Consider the following 12,706-nt stretch of genomic DNA (forward strand, 5'->3'; position numbering starts at 1 on the left):
CACAGAGACTGTAACTGTAACACAGTACATCCACATGAGCAACTTGTAAATAACAAGCTGTAAATGTACAGCTTGTTATAGTGTAACAAGTTTAAAGTGAGTATTGTTTTAGAGGTTGCACAAGCAAATTTTGTTGTATGGTTCTACTGCACAATGATACAAGGAAGTTTATTGTCACATGCATATAGTTACTGGGATGTAAGAAATGCAGTGAAATGATGTCTGGTGTCAGCCTATTTGTGCATTTATGGGATAGTGTGCTGTGTATGTGGGGAGAGGGCAGTGTGCAATATGTCATGAGACAATGTGCTGTGTATTGGGGGGGGGGGGGGGGGGGGACAGTGTGCTGTAAGTATGTTGGGGATGTGTGTTGGAGAAGCTTCCTGATGAAATAATGTGCTGTGTATGTAGGGGAGAGGGGCAGTGTACTGCAAGTATGGTGAAGGGACTTACTATTGCAAGCAGAGTACTGTATGTATGATGTATGTGAGTGATGACAGTGAAGATGTGTGTGTGGGCGGAAGGGGAGTGGAGCAGTGACTGTGTGTGTGTATGTGTGTGTGTAGTGTGTGTTTGACAATTAAAGTCTATTCTATTATATTCTATTCTAGTGTTCATTGTGCATGAACAACATTCCAGTTTAATGTCAGCCGATGACAGTCCAAGGTCAAAACTGTACAAGGCCATGCATGTTGTGTTATGCCCTAAAGAGGCCATGCATGTTGTGTTATGCCCTAAAGAGGTCATGCATGTTGTGTTATGCCCTAAAGAGGTCATGCATGTTGTGTTATGCCCTAAAGAGGTCATGCATGTTGTGTTATGCCCTAAAGAGGTCATGCATGTTGTGTTATGCCCTAAAGAGGTCATGCATGTTGTGTTATGCCCTAAAGAGGCCATGCATGTTGTGTTATGCCCTAAAGAGGTCATGCATGTTGTGTTATGCCCTAAAGAGGTCATGCATGTTGTGTTATGCCCTAAAGAGGCCATGCATGTTGTGTTATGCCCTAAAGAGGCCATGCATGTTGTGTTATGCCCTAAAGAGGCCATGCATGTTGTGTTATGCCCTAAAGAGGTCATGCATGTTGTGTTATGCCCTAAAGAGGTCATGCATGTTGTGTTATGCCCTAAAGAGGTCATGCATGTTGTGTTATGCCCTAAAGAGGTCATGCATGGCACTCTGCGTAGGCATTTTTAAACTGTCCATAAAGGACATGTCCAGTCCATAAAGACATTTTAATTTAAGGAGTGTCCATAAAGGACATGTCCAGTCAATGAAGACATTTTAATTTAAGGAGTGTCCATAAAGGACATGTCCAGTCAATGAAGACATTTTAATTTAAGGAGTGTCCATAAAGGACATGTCCAGTCAATAAAGACATTTTAATTTAAGGAGTGTCCATAAAGGACATGTCCAGTCAATAAAGACATTTTAATTTAAGGAGTGCCTTGGTGTGGAGACTTTCTTTTCTCTTTTCTTTTTGACCTTCCCTTGATGCCAAAGACCACAGTGAAAACAAAGACTTTAGGACTGATCACGCCCACAATCTTCATCTTAATCCACCCCCACACAGTTCCAAAAAGCACGTATAATTAAGCGCATAACTTTCATAAAGTGCTTGTAACACTACGTGTCATGTATAGGTTTATACAGAAGTGCATGCATATTTGCATGTGTATGTGTATATGTGTTGCCTGAAACTTTATCCAAAGCACTTTCGAGGAGTGACTTAAATATACAGTATGTAACCCATGCATAATGCTACAGCATTTATCCTCTGAGGGTAGTCATGCAAACTGTTTCACATTTAGGGACACACACACACACACACACACACACACACACACAACACAAAGACACACACACACACACAATGACATACACGAAAACGGGCACACACACACACACATTAAGGCACACACAACACTCACACCTCACAAAGGCACACACACATACGCAATGACATACACAGAAACGGGCATACACACACACACACACACCTCCTGGGGCTTTTATGAGGTGGCGAGTGCTGTACCGACACGTCGCTGCTGACGGGCAAGGGTTCCATGCACCATGACATCACCAAGGGTTCCATGCACCGTGACATCACCTGATCCCCACTTCCCCCTTTCTCTCTCTCGCCCCAGAGCTGATCCCCACTTCCCCCTTTCTCTCTCTCGCCCCAGAGCTAATCACCACTTTCCCCTTTCTCTCTCTCGCCCCAGAGCTGATCCCCACTTCCCCCTTTCTCTCTCTCGCCCCAGAGCTAATCACCACTTTCCCCTCAACGCGTGTGGGTGGTTGTAGCCACCACAAACATCACCGCCGCTGGAGATACGAATGCCTGCGTTTATGTGGCGCAGCTGAGGGTGGGGTAGGATATGAGGGGCATAGGGAGATGTCTGGGTTATAGTGTCTGTACATTTCTATGTGGATGAGTCAGTGGTGTGACTTGGATCTGGTGACAGGGCAGGTGTCTGTCTGAGGCTCTATGTCTGTGTCTATAGGGATGTGAGTGGTCTCGGGGTGTCTGGGGGAAATAGTACCTTGTAGACTCGGTGCATCACAGGAGAAAATATGTGTCTGGATCTCTCTCTCTCTCCCTTTCTCTCTCTCTCTCTCTCCCTCTCTCTCTCTTTCTCTCTCTCTCTCTCTCTCTCCCTGTCTAAGTGTTTAACTCTTGGTTTGGATGTATAACTCCAAATAACAAAAAATGTGGTATGTTGTGTTAAATGCAAATAAAAACAGAATGTGAAAATCTACAAATCTCGAAAAACTCATATTTAGCTGCAAAAAGGACATAGACAACAATATAAAATGTTGAAAATTACAAATTTTACTATTTCGTGAAAATATATGTTGATTATGAATTTGATGCCAGCAACATGTTTCAAAAAAATTGGGACTGTGGTATATTTACTACTGTTTGGCTTCACCTCTTCATTTAATAAAATGCTGTAAATGTTTAGGAACTGAGGAGACCAGTTTCTAGAGTTTTGAGAATGAAATGTTGTCCCATTCCTGCCCGATGTAGGATTTCAGTTGCTCAACAGTATGGGGTATTCTTAATCATGTTTGTCATTCCATGATGGATCTAATTTGACTGCAGACAGGCCATTTGGCACCTGAACTCTTCCTCTATTGTAGAGAAATACTGCTTAAATATGTGCAGAATTCATTTTGGTACTGTTTTCCTGACATATTTAAGGTCTTCCGTGGAAAAGACATTGCCTGGATGACAGTATACTGTATGTTGCTCAAAATGTATACATCATTCGTTATTGATTGTGCCTTGTCACATGTGCAAGATGCCCATGCTGTAGGCACTAATGCTGGTTAGATGTTGGGTTTCGAACTGAACACCAAAACAAGTTGGATAGGTTGGATACTTGGATAGGCCCTGATTTCCAAAAATAATTGCACATTTTGTTGGTGTAACCACAGGACCTTTTCCCACTTTACCTCAGTCCATTTTAAACAAGCTCAGGCCTAAATAAGATGGTGGTATTTCTGTATCATTTCTAAATACAATTTTGGCTGTTGCATGGTAAAGTTTACACTAGCATTTCTGAATTGATTATCAAACTGAGCTCATAGACAATGGTTATCAAAAGTTTTCCTGAGCCCATACAATGATTTTCTTTACAGTAACAGGTCTGGTTTTAATGCAGTGCCATCGGAGGTACCTCTCATCCTACTCCATAGCAACAAAGTAACATTAATTCTTTAGTGAATAGCAAAGAGAATATAGAGCATATAGTCAAACTCAGTCAGTGGTCAATACCACTGCATATCATTTTATATGGCTACTTAACAACAGGCTTATTCATCTACTGGTAGTACTGTATATACTATGTATATCCACAATACAGTTTTTTCTTCTTCTAAAGGTCGCAATGTTGGGTCTGTCTCTTTGAGAGATTGTGTGTGTTTTGAGGGTAGGTTTCCGGAATGCATATTTACATTACATTGCCTAGTCAGTCTTCCTAGATAATTCTCATTTTTTCCCCACAACTTAAAAACCACATACCCAGCATAGCATCTGTGCTATCTAGTTTACTGTCAGTCGTGGAATTAGAGCTTTGCTACATGTTTACTAACTTACAAACAAAATTGCATGTCATTGGGATTTTGGGAAGAGTCACTGAAAGATTCTAGCTAAAAGAATACAAGAGTTTGCTAAGAGTTTGCGACATAATTTTACTGAGCCAGAAATGTAAAGTCGACCTTCAGTGACCTCTCCAGGATGTCTGTTGTCGTGGGAACTCTGTCTGGTGTGGTGGGGCAGATCTTAAGTGTTTTCCTGCTTTTAAACCCTAGAGGCAGAGAGACGTTATTCCTGAGGCTAGATGACTCTGTGTGTGTGTGTGTGTGTGTGTGTGTGTGTGTGTGCTGGGGGATGAACAAGTCTGTAAGTAAGTGATCATGACTTGAGATGTCTTGCCTGTGACGGAAAGAAATATGACTGTTTACCGATGACTAATCTTTGATGAAGTTTTGTTTAGCTTCTTGTTGATCAGAGGCTTACACCTGTCAGTGTGTGTGTGTGTGTGTGTGTGTGTGTGTGTGCGTGTACGCATGAGTAGGCTTCTATGAGTGTATTCAGCCCAATAAAACGTTATTTTCCCACATTCCCACAGACAGGTGACCCAGACAGTCAGTAGCCTAACACTCTCACAAACACACATACACAGTCTGATGACAGGGCATTGTAAAACGGTCCTTCATGCACATGACTGATTGACAAAGAGAGGGAGGACCCTCAAGCAGTCTGAAGTGGCTAATTTAAGGTCACCCGCAGACATGAGTGTGCTATTGGAGGTCACATTTTTAGACATTATGACAAAGAAAAAACAAGCTCCAGACCACGACAGGGCCTCTACACAGGTGAGGTGCAACGAGTATTTCTCTTGAAATTCATACTATTCAAGCTCTAAAGGAAACATAACCACTTACATGAATAACGCATGAAAAAATTTCAATAGTCTCAGGACGTACTGTAAACTACAATGGGCCTAGTCCATAATCAGTTCATGCTAATGCTAATGTTAAACAGTAAAACAGTAAAAATATCAACGTTGACAACTACTTTTATAGCCAACACAATGGAATAACTTTCGCTTTACAGATAGGATTGAAACTATGCTTGTAGCAATGGCTGTTCAAACAATGCACTTTGGAAATGCCTACAATTCCTTTCTCGAGTTGTATTGTCATCTTTCCCTTTTTAGATCTGTCGTTTACGGCTTCCTGCAGGCACAGCCGGCGGAGAGAAGCATTTCCGACCATTTTTCACTCAGAGCTCTCCTGCGTTCACGTGGGAGAGTTTCAACAGACAGCGCGAGCCCCGCCGCCCGCCGAGAGCAGCTTGTGAAGCGTGCTGGGCCATCACAAACTCTGGCCACTTTAGAAAACAGAGTTTGAAAAGGTCAAAGGTTACCAAATACCTAGCAACGACAGCCAAGGCGAGCTAAGGAGGGACCCGTTTCCTCTGTAATTTCTGCCAGCAATAGCGGGGGAAAGCAGAGTCTCTGCCTGTGTTTCAGAGTTCTGCGACAGTTCTCACAGGCGAGGCCGCCAAAAGGTCATGGGGCGCAGTGAGGCTACGCCACTACTACTTAAGAGCGTTTTGTTGTCATCTGTCACTGATTTCTCAGCAGGTTATGCACTAAACACATTTTCAAGAAATATCACATTTAAAACATTAAGTTAATCACTGGCGTGAAACAAATTGCTCGGTTGTGTTGGGAAATAGGCCTATAGCCAATAAATGCTAAATCTGCGTAATGTGTATACACACTGTTCGGAAACTCAGTAGCCAAGTCGCCCTATTCAATTATTAAATTGTGCAGCGGTCTGAAGGCAATATTTTATGATCTGTATGAAGTTGCAGGCAACGAATTCTTCCATTATTTTTGACTAGACTGTCTGATATATTATCACCACTGTAGAAAGGTTCCCTCCATTGCCATTGCCCCGGGGATGACGAGGTTGATAGGGCACCGGTTACAGGAAGAACCGTGACCTCGTGACTTCACGCCCCACTCTAGTTTTGCATTGTCCTCTACGTCTCTCCACGGCTCTGTCTGTTCTTGAAATCGTTTAATAATCCATTTCACTGGATTGGACTAAACTGATTAGTTAAACTAAGTGGCAGTAAGGAAAGAGCATACCACTGTGCAATGACCGCAAAGGTCGTGATCCTTTTAGTTGCACACAATAAAGGCATTGACTTCATTCTATTATTAATGTAGTTCCCTTATTAATGCAGCTCCCAAGTTCAGTCATCTTTGTTTCCTGGCAAAATACAATCTCTCTTTTTAAAGATTATAAAGGGTCGCCGTTTGAGTTCCAAATGAAAATGCGGCAATTACAGCGAGTGTACAAAGCTTGGCCAGTGTTTGAGGGTGGATAATATTGAAACATTCCTCCTCACCCTATAATCCGTTTAGCAATTTAATCTAAGATGATCAAGTTTAAGAATGCCACTTATTAGTATACCCCCCATCAACTCCCCGGACTCCGTGGTAACCAATGAGGGGAAAGTTGATCCCTTGACCAAAGACATGAAAGCGCTACCATTCAACCCCACACGGCACACGCCATGGGCGGTCACTTTGGATTTGGTGCCGTTGTTTTTTTCCGCTCTGAACATCAATGAATGTATATTTGAGTACCATCCAGTATATTATCGTTGATAATTCAGACACGTTATTATGTAATAAAATACTAAACAAGGGGCACAGAATTTGCGCAATTTGCGCAAAGGTCTCCAACATAACGCATTCGTTAATCTGCTCACCATGTACCAAAGCTATTTTACATTACAGTATCACATTTCGTTACATTTTGTCACTTTAATTGCATTTGCAAACCAAAATCAATTGGGCCAAAGCAAGCTATGCCAACTAAATCCGGTATTTTAGTACCTCAAGTTAGTAAGTTGTGGCCGGAAAGCGCACAATGAGGAAATGTTGAACCTCAAAATATAGACAACAAGAGAACATACCTGAGCCGAATGTAAGATATTGTGTGTCAGGCTGGCGCATGGATAATTCCATTATTGTTCCACCGCAGGCTCTCCATGGTGGAAGTTTCGGAAAATGAAAGAGAAGGTCCCATTTATTCGCACGTCGCTCTCATCCCAAACAGTCCTCTGTCAAGTTTGTAAGGCAACTGAGCGGCAACTGACGCCTTTTTGAGTGCAAACTACAAAACTACACCAAACTACTCCGTTGCGTTTAATCGTTGCAACCAATTCCAAATGCGGACCTCAAGAGTGCGAATCTTGTGGCAGGGCTAAGCGTCCCTCGACAGGAGAGCAGAGCGTCAGGAGAATGTCAGCGGATTGGAGGGAGTGTGAGAGAGTGAGAAGCCATGTAATTAAAAGGTAGCAACAGGAGGAGGAAGCCTAGCCAGGGGCGGAGGGGGTCAGACGATGAGCCATGTGTAGCAGTCATTAATGTAAACGGTCTAGTATCGATATATCAACTATTAATATGTCTGAAAAAAGATGAACTGAGACTAGACTTGGCAAGTTGGTTTGTAGCCTATTCCTAAACCGTGCGCATCACAAACAGCTCCAAACTCATAGCTAAGGTCGAAGATACACAGCTTGCCTTGTACAAAGGTAGGCTCATAGCCACCCACTTTCCATTTGATCAGAATGCAGCAGATAAGTGAATCGGATTATGAGGAAAGACCTCAAACATTCAGTATCTTTAGTCAGATGTTTATGGAACCATACAGAATCCCTTCATGGATCATGCTTATTTCCACGCCATTCTTGCGCCTTTACCCATATAGGAAATGGTCCGTATCCGATTTTTATTGGAGAGCACACAATAACTCGCGTTATAGCTACATTTCATCAATAACAGTCATTGACATAACACGAGGTGACGTTGACACTACAGTGGCTATTTCATCCATGTATTGTGACAGGATGATAAGCCCCCAGTCTGTCCCTTGGGGCAGGGTGGCGTATGGGACAAAGTGTAAGCCATTGCTCTCTAATACATACCACCATGGGAGGTCGACACCAAGCCAAATAAATAACGAAAATACGCAGCTGGCCCAGTGGAAAGATACACACAGTCATGTTTATAAAAACTACAGAGCGAAATCTACAGGCAGAGAGGTTGGTCATGCTTATTAAGGGGTAGGGGGGTGCACGTCGGTAACACGCGTGTCAAGACTCGGAATGATCTCAAATGCTTACATGATCTCAAATGCTTACATTGGATTTGAAGGGTTCAAAGGTGCGTCTTTTCATGCAAGACTCGTTTGTCTGCGCAACTCCAGGTAACATTCTTGAGCTGTCGTTCCACCAGCCGCAAACCGCCTAGGCGGAGGGTATTATTAAGCCTTCACGGGGATTTATGTTATGAGCGGCACACGGGTCATTCCTGGCAAGGGAGTGTCATTGCTTCTGTGGTTTGGGGTGAGACAGAGAAAGAGAAAGAGAGAAATAGTGTGTGTGTGTGTGTGCGTGTGTGTGTGTGTGTGTGTGTCTGAGAGAGAGAGAGCAAGAAGATGATGATTGAAAATTGAGAAGAGAGGATAAATATGGTGGAATAGGCTGGCAGTGCTAGGAGACAAACCATGTATTGCACTTTGTGATTCAGGAAAAAAAACAATTTTATACTTGCATTGCCATAATAACATATGTACATTGCCATAACCCTATACTGATACTATGTGCATCAGTGGTGACTGTTCAGAGAGACATCATTTTCAGCATCGCACCACTTCCCACACATGTTTTCCTGTTTCCCTTCCAATCACAGGGCAATCTATTAAAGGGCTGAAAACAGATAGCCTGCTGCAGGGAGAGTGAAAGGTAGTTGGTTTGTGGGTTTTTCCCGTTTCTATCAACATGCATGGCTTTGGAATGTGATGCTATTTCATGGATGACGGTCTTCCAGGAAAAAGGCCCAATGACGTACTACCTAGAGGTGTTGTACAGCTTCCAGGTTAATACAAATGAGTAACTCAAACTCACACAAAAAATCCCTTAATCCTATCATTTCTACCTTGACCAATATCCTCTGATTGACAGTAGCCAATAGCACTTAGTTTAAACCTACCTAGTGAAAATTGGTTTTGCTTTTGGCCCAGCAGAGGGCGCTGTTTACTATCATTAGGGTCAGACATCAGCATATGGGCCATTGGGCGAAAACAGTTACTGTACTGGTGTTACAGATAGATGGCGTCTTACATGTTAACACCTCTGGCACTCTTAAGAGAATTGTGTCTTAGTATTTTGTGTTACCAGAGACACATACTGTCAGTTGTGTCTTGAAAGGATTTTTCAGATCATGCAGACAAGCCACCGTCAGAATTTCTCAGGCCCTGTCATTGTGAACCGTGTGTTCCACCCACTGTCATCAAATGTAAACTCTGAAGCTTGTCACCACTACCACACCACACCACACCACAACTCTCTCTCTCTCTCTCTCTCTCTCTCTCACACACACACACTCACACACACACACATACACACAGTCTCTCTCTCTCTCTCTCTCTCTCTCTCTCTATCTTCCTCTCTCACACCAAGACGCTGGGCAGCGCACCACGTCAAGAGAAACCACGCGATGTCTAACCCTGGTCCCTGATGGCCCGTGCCCATGCCCCTGGTGCCCCCAGCGGGGCAGGATGGGGCAGGATGGGGCAGGATGTGTCCTGCGCAGGGCCGATGGCCTGGTGGTGAGTGGCGTCTGCGGCAGCACAGCTAACGGCTGGGAAAGCCAGTTCAAGCTCCGTGTGGCTCGCCACATTAAAGAGCTCAGTTTTAACATGCCTGAATCTGTGTGTGTGTGTGTGTGTGTGCGTGTGCGTGCGTGTGTGTGTGTGTGCGTGCGTGTGCGTGCGTGTGTGTGTGTGTGTGTGTGTGCGTGTGTGTGTGTGTGTGTGTGTGTGTGTGTGTGTGTGTGTGTGTGCGTGTGTGTGTGCATGTGTGTATCCTCATATCTGCATCCTTAACGTCCATCGTCATGCATCACACCCTTATCAAACACAGGACAAAAACAGCTTTGGGCCTCACTTCTATAAAATGGCAGAAATTTGTGGTACCTGAAATCCTTTACAGTCTGTCCCTAATCGCACCACTTCTAATTATCATGCCACTCAAAGAGTCCTGAGTGATTCGCCACAGCTATGTCACTTATCCAACCCTAAACGATTCGGGATTCCATGCAGTAAAAGCATTACTGTCTATGAGATCATAAACTTTTCTTAAGACCGCTAAGACTTAGACTATAATTTTCCAAAAGCTTCATCACCAGCATCTCCGAGATCGGCAAGTTAAAGAGTTGCTGTGTACCTGCTGTCTTTTATTACCATATCTGGATCGGTTGACACACGCCTGTGTCGTCTACTGAGAACCTACGGTGTTTGCTCTTCTCACTTTACACACGCTGAATGGGGGATCAGTTTCAGTGGCCTGGATCAAGTTCACCTTCAAAGCAGCTGTGAACACACTCCAATCCAGGCCTGAAAAAAAGGCCTGCTTAAATATTTAATTCGGGCCGCTCGACGTAAGGTGGCGGCTTTGAAAAGCACCTGAGTGAGACGGAGTAGAGTCGGAGAGAAGTGGAGACGCGTGTGGCGTGGCCCAGAGGGGACATGGCTGGTCAGTATGCCTCGGACTCGATGTCTGCCCAGAGGGACATTTTGCAGCCTTTTCTTTGTCAATCAGACCTGAGTTGGAGATAACTGTCCCATAGAGATAAATCAGACCTGAGTTGGAGATAACTGTCCCATAGAGATAAATCAGACCTGAGTTGGAGATAACTGTCCCACAGAGATAAATCAGACCTGAGTTGGAGATAACTGTCCCATAGAGATAAATCAGACCTGAGTTGGAGATAACTGTCCCACAGAGATAAATCAGACCTGAGTTGGAGATAACTGAATTCTGACCTGTGCCTCCTGAAGCCCCGTTAGGAGAAATGAAAAGGAAAATAATGAAAAAAAAGAGCAGACATGAAGTTAAACTTCAATTAGACTTGAGCTGAGTCAAGAGAATTCTTATGAGTTATGAATTAGAATTTAAGAATTACGAGAAAGTATTCAAAATCGTATGTAGGCCTATCTGTAAATTGAGCTAAATGATGTCTAGGAGAAATAGAATAAGAGGCCAAAGCCTGATCTCAACATGAGCAAACACATAAGTGATGGTGGAAAGGAAGATTGTGTGTTTTTAAAATGAGGAAACCAGAACCCAGATCTAGCAGTGGAGACCCATCTGAAGGAGGTTGGCCTAGCAGAGTGAGTGGACAACCGACCATGTCGGTGTGTTTACCTTGGAAGAACATTACACACAATGAAGTGTTTCAACATTAGGATCAGTATTGTGCAACCAAAAATAACAGAAAGATAACAAACCAACGTTTATGAAATTCTTCAAGTTTCAAAGTCAGTGAGGCTTGTGCCACTTAAGACCTCATTTCCTGTTTGACTTTGAGCTCTAGGCACAACAAATAAACGCACAGCCTACGTAGAGTCTCTGGTTGAAGCACCAGAGCCTAATCCTCCACCACAGGAGGAGCGGATATTGGTTGTTCTCTTGTCGGTGGCGGTGAGTACCACTCCCAAAAGCACTGGCGTGTCTCAGTCTGTCTGCAAATCCAGCATACACACAACAACCCACCACACAGCTCAGCGCCAAGCCTGAGTCTATGCAGAGGCACCGACCGTGACATTCCTCTAGGAGTCTCGGTAAACAGTAAATATGGAGACGATGAGAGATGTCACAGGTGGCCTTTGAGAACCTGGCTCAGAGGGCCCACAGCTGATTAATTGAGTTCTGTGGATTGACGCTGGTGTGTTTGTTGTTCACTGAATTCGGCACTTCAGAGCCGATGAGCTGTTCAAGTTGGCTCAGTCCTGGTGAAATCAGTGGTAGACCGAATAAAAGGACAAGGGAAACCATTGCTGGTGCCAACAACAAATTATCATCTTTACACCTGCTATAGTAGAGCCTTGTCTCTCTATCTCTTTCTCTCTCTCTCTATCTCCCACTCTCTTTCTCTCTCTGTCACACACACACACACACACACACATTGCACGCACGCACCGCACCGCACCGCACACACACACACACACACACACACACACACACACACACACACACACACACACACACACACACACACACCACAGACTGAGAATCACACACACATACACACACAATTTTAACCCATTTTAATGGTTATAATCCAGTCCCCATGGAGTGTGCTGCTACAGTGGTTACAGTGTTAGAGAGGAGGAGGAGGAGGAGGAGGAGGAGGAGGAGGAGGAGGAGCAGGTTTGGGGTGGACTGGGTGCACAAGGCATATCAGCTCTTATGTAAGCGCAGCGTGGCGCCCCACAGTTCTACTGCCCCCTCTGCCCTGTGGGCTAAAGAGGAGATTATCTGGGCTCCAATCTCCCAAAAGGACCATTTATGCTTCTTGGTGGTCAAACTTACAGTAATGCTCTATATGTGACAGGGGTTTAATTTGAACGCTGGTCACTGAAAGACTTACACACACACCACACACCACACTCACTCACTCACACACACACACACACACACACACACACACACACACCTATCTCATAGCTTTGTAACTATGCCTGCGATATCCACATGATGGTGGATATGGTGAAGACAGCAAATTGGACTGCTGTAGATTCACCATAATGGACAAGCCCTCAGAGCAT

The 12,706-nt window shown here is 44.0% G+C and overlaps 1 protein-coding gene across 1 annotated transcript in view; it reads right to left on the reverse strand.

Annotated features, from left to right (window-relative positions):
• gpr156 (G protein-coupled receptor 156) overlaps window positions 1-7,283 on the reverse strand; it is a 22,699-nt gene extending 15,416 nt beyond the window's left edge. The window contains exon 1 of the mRNA XM_076264513.1: window positions 7,008-7,283. The gene's annotated coding sequence lies outside the window, so the exon portion shown is untranslated. The remainder of the gene's footprint in view (window positions 1-7,007) is intronic.
• Window positions 7,284-12,706: the final 5,423 nt, after the last annotated feature.

Source organism: Alosa pseudoharengus, unplaced genomic scaffold (assembly GCF_046254945.1).
Source record: "Alosa pseudoharengus isolate Yale_2024_CS ecotype anadromous, Long Island Sound unplaced genomic scaffold, YU_APseudo_1.1 YU_APseudo_1.1_scf_3, whole genome shotgun sequence".
Taxonomy (NCBI): Eukaryota; Metazoa; Chordata; class Actinopteri; order Clupeiformes; family Clupeidae; genus Alosa; species Alosa pseudoharengus.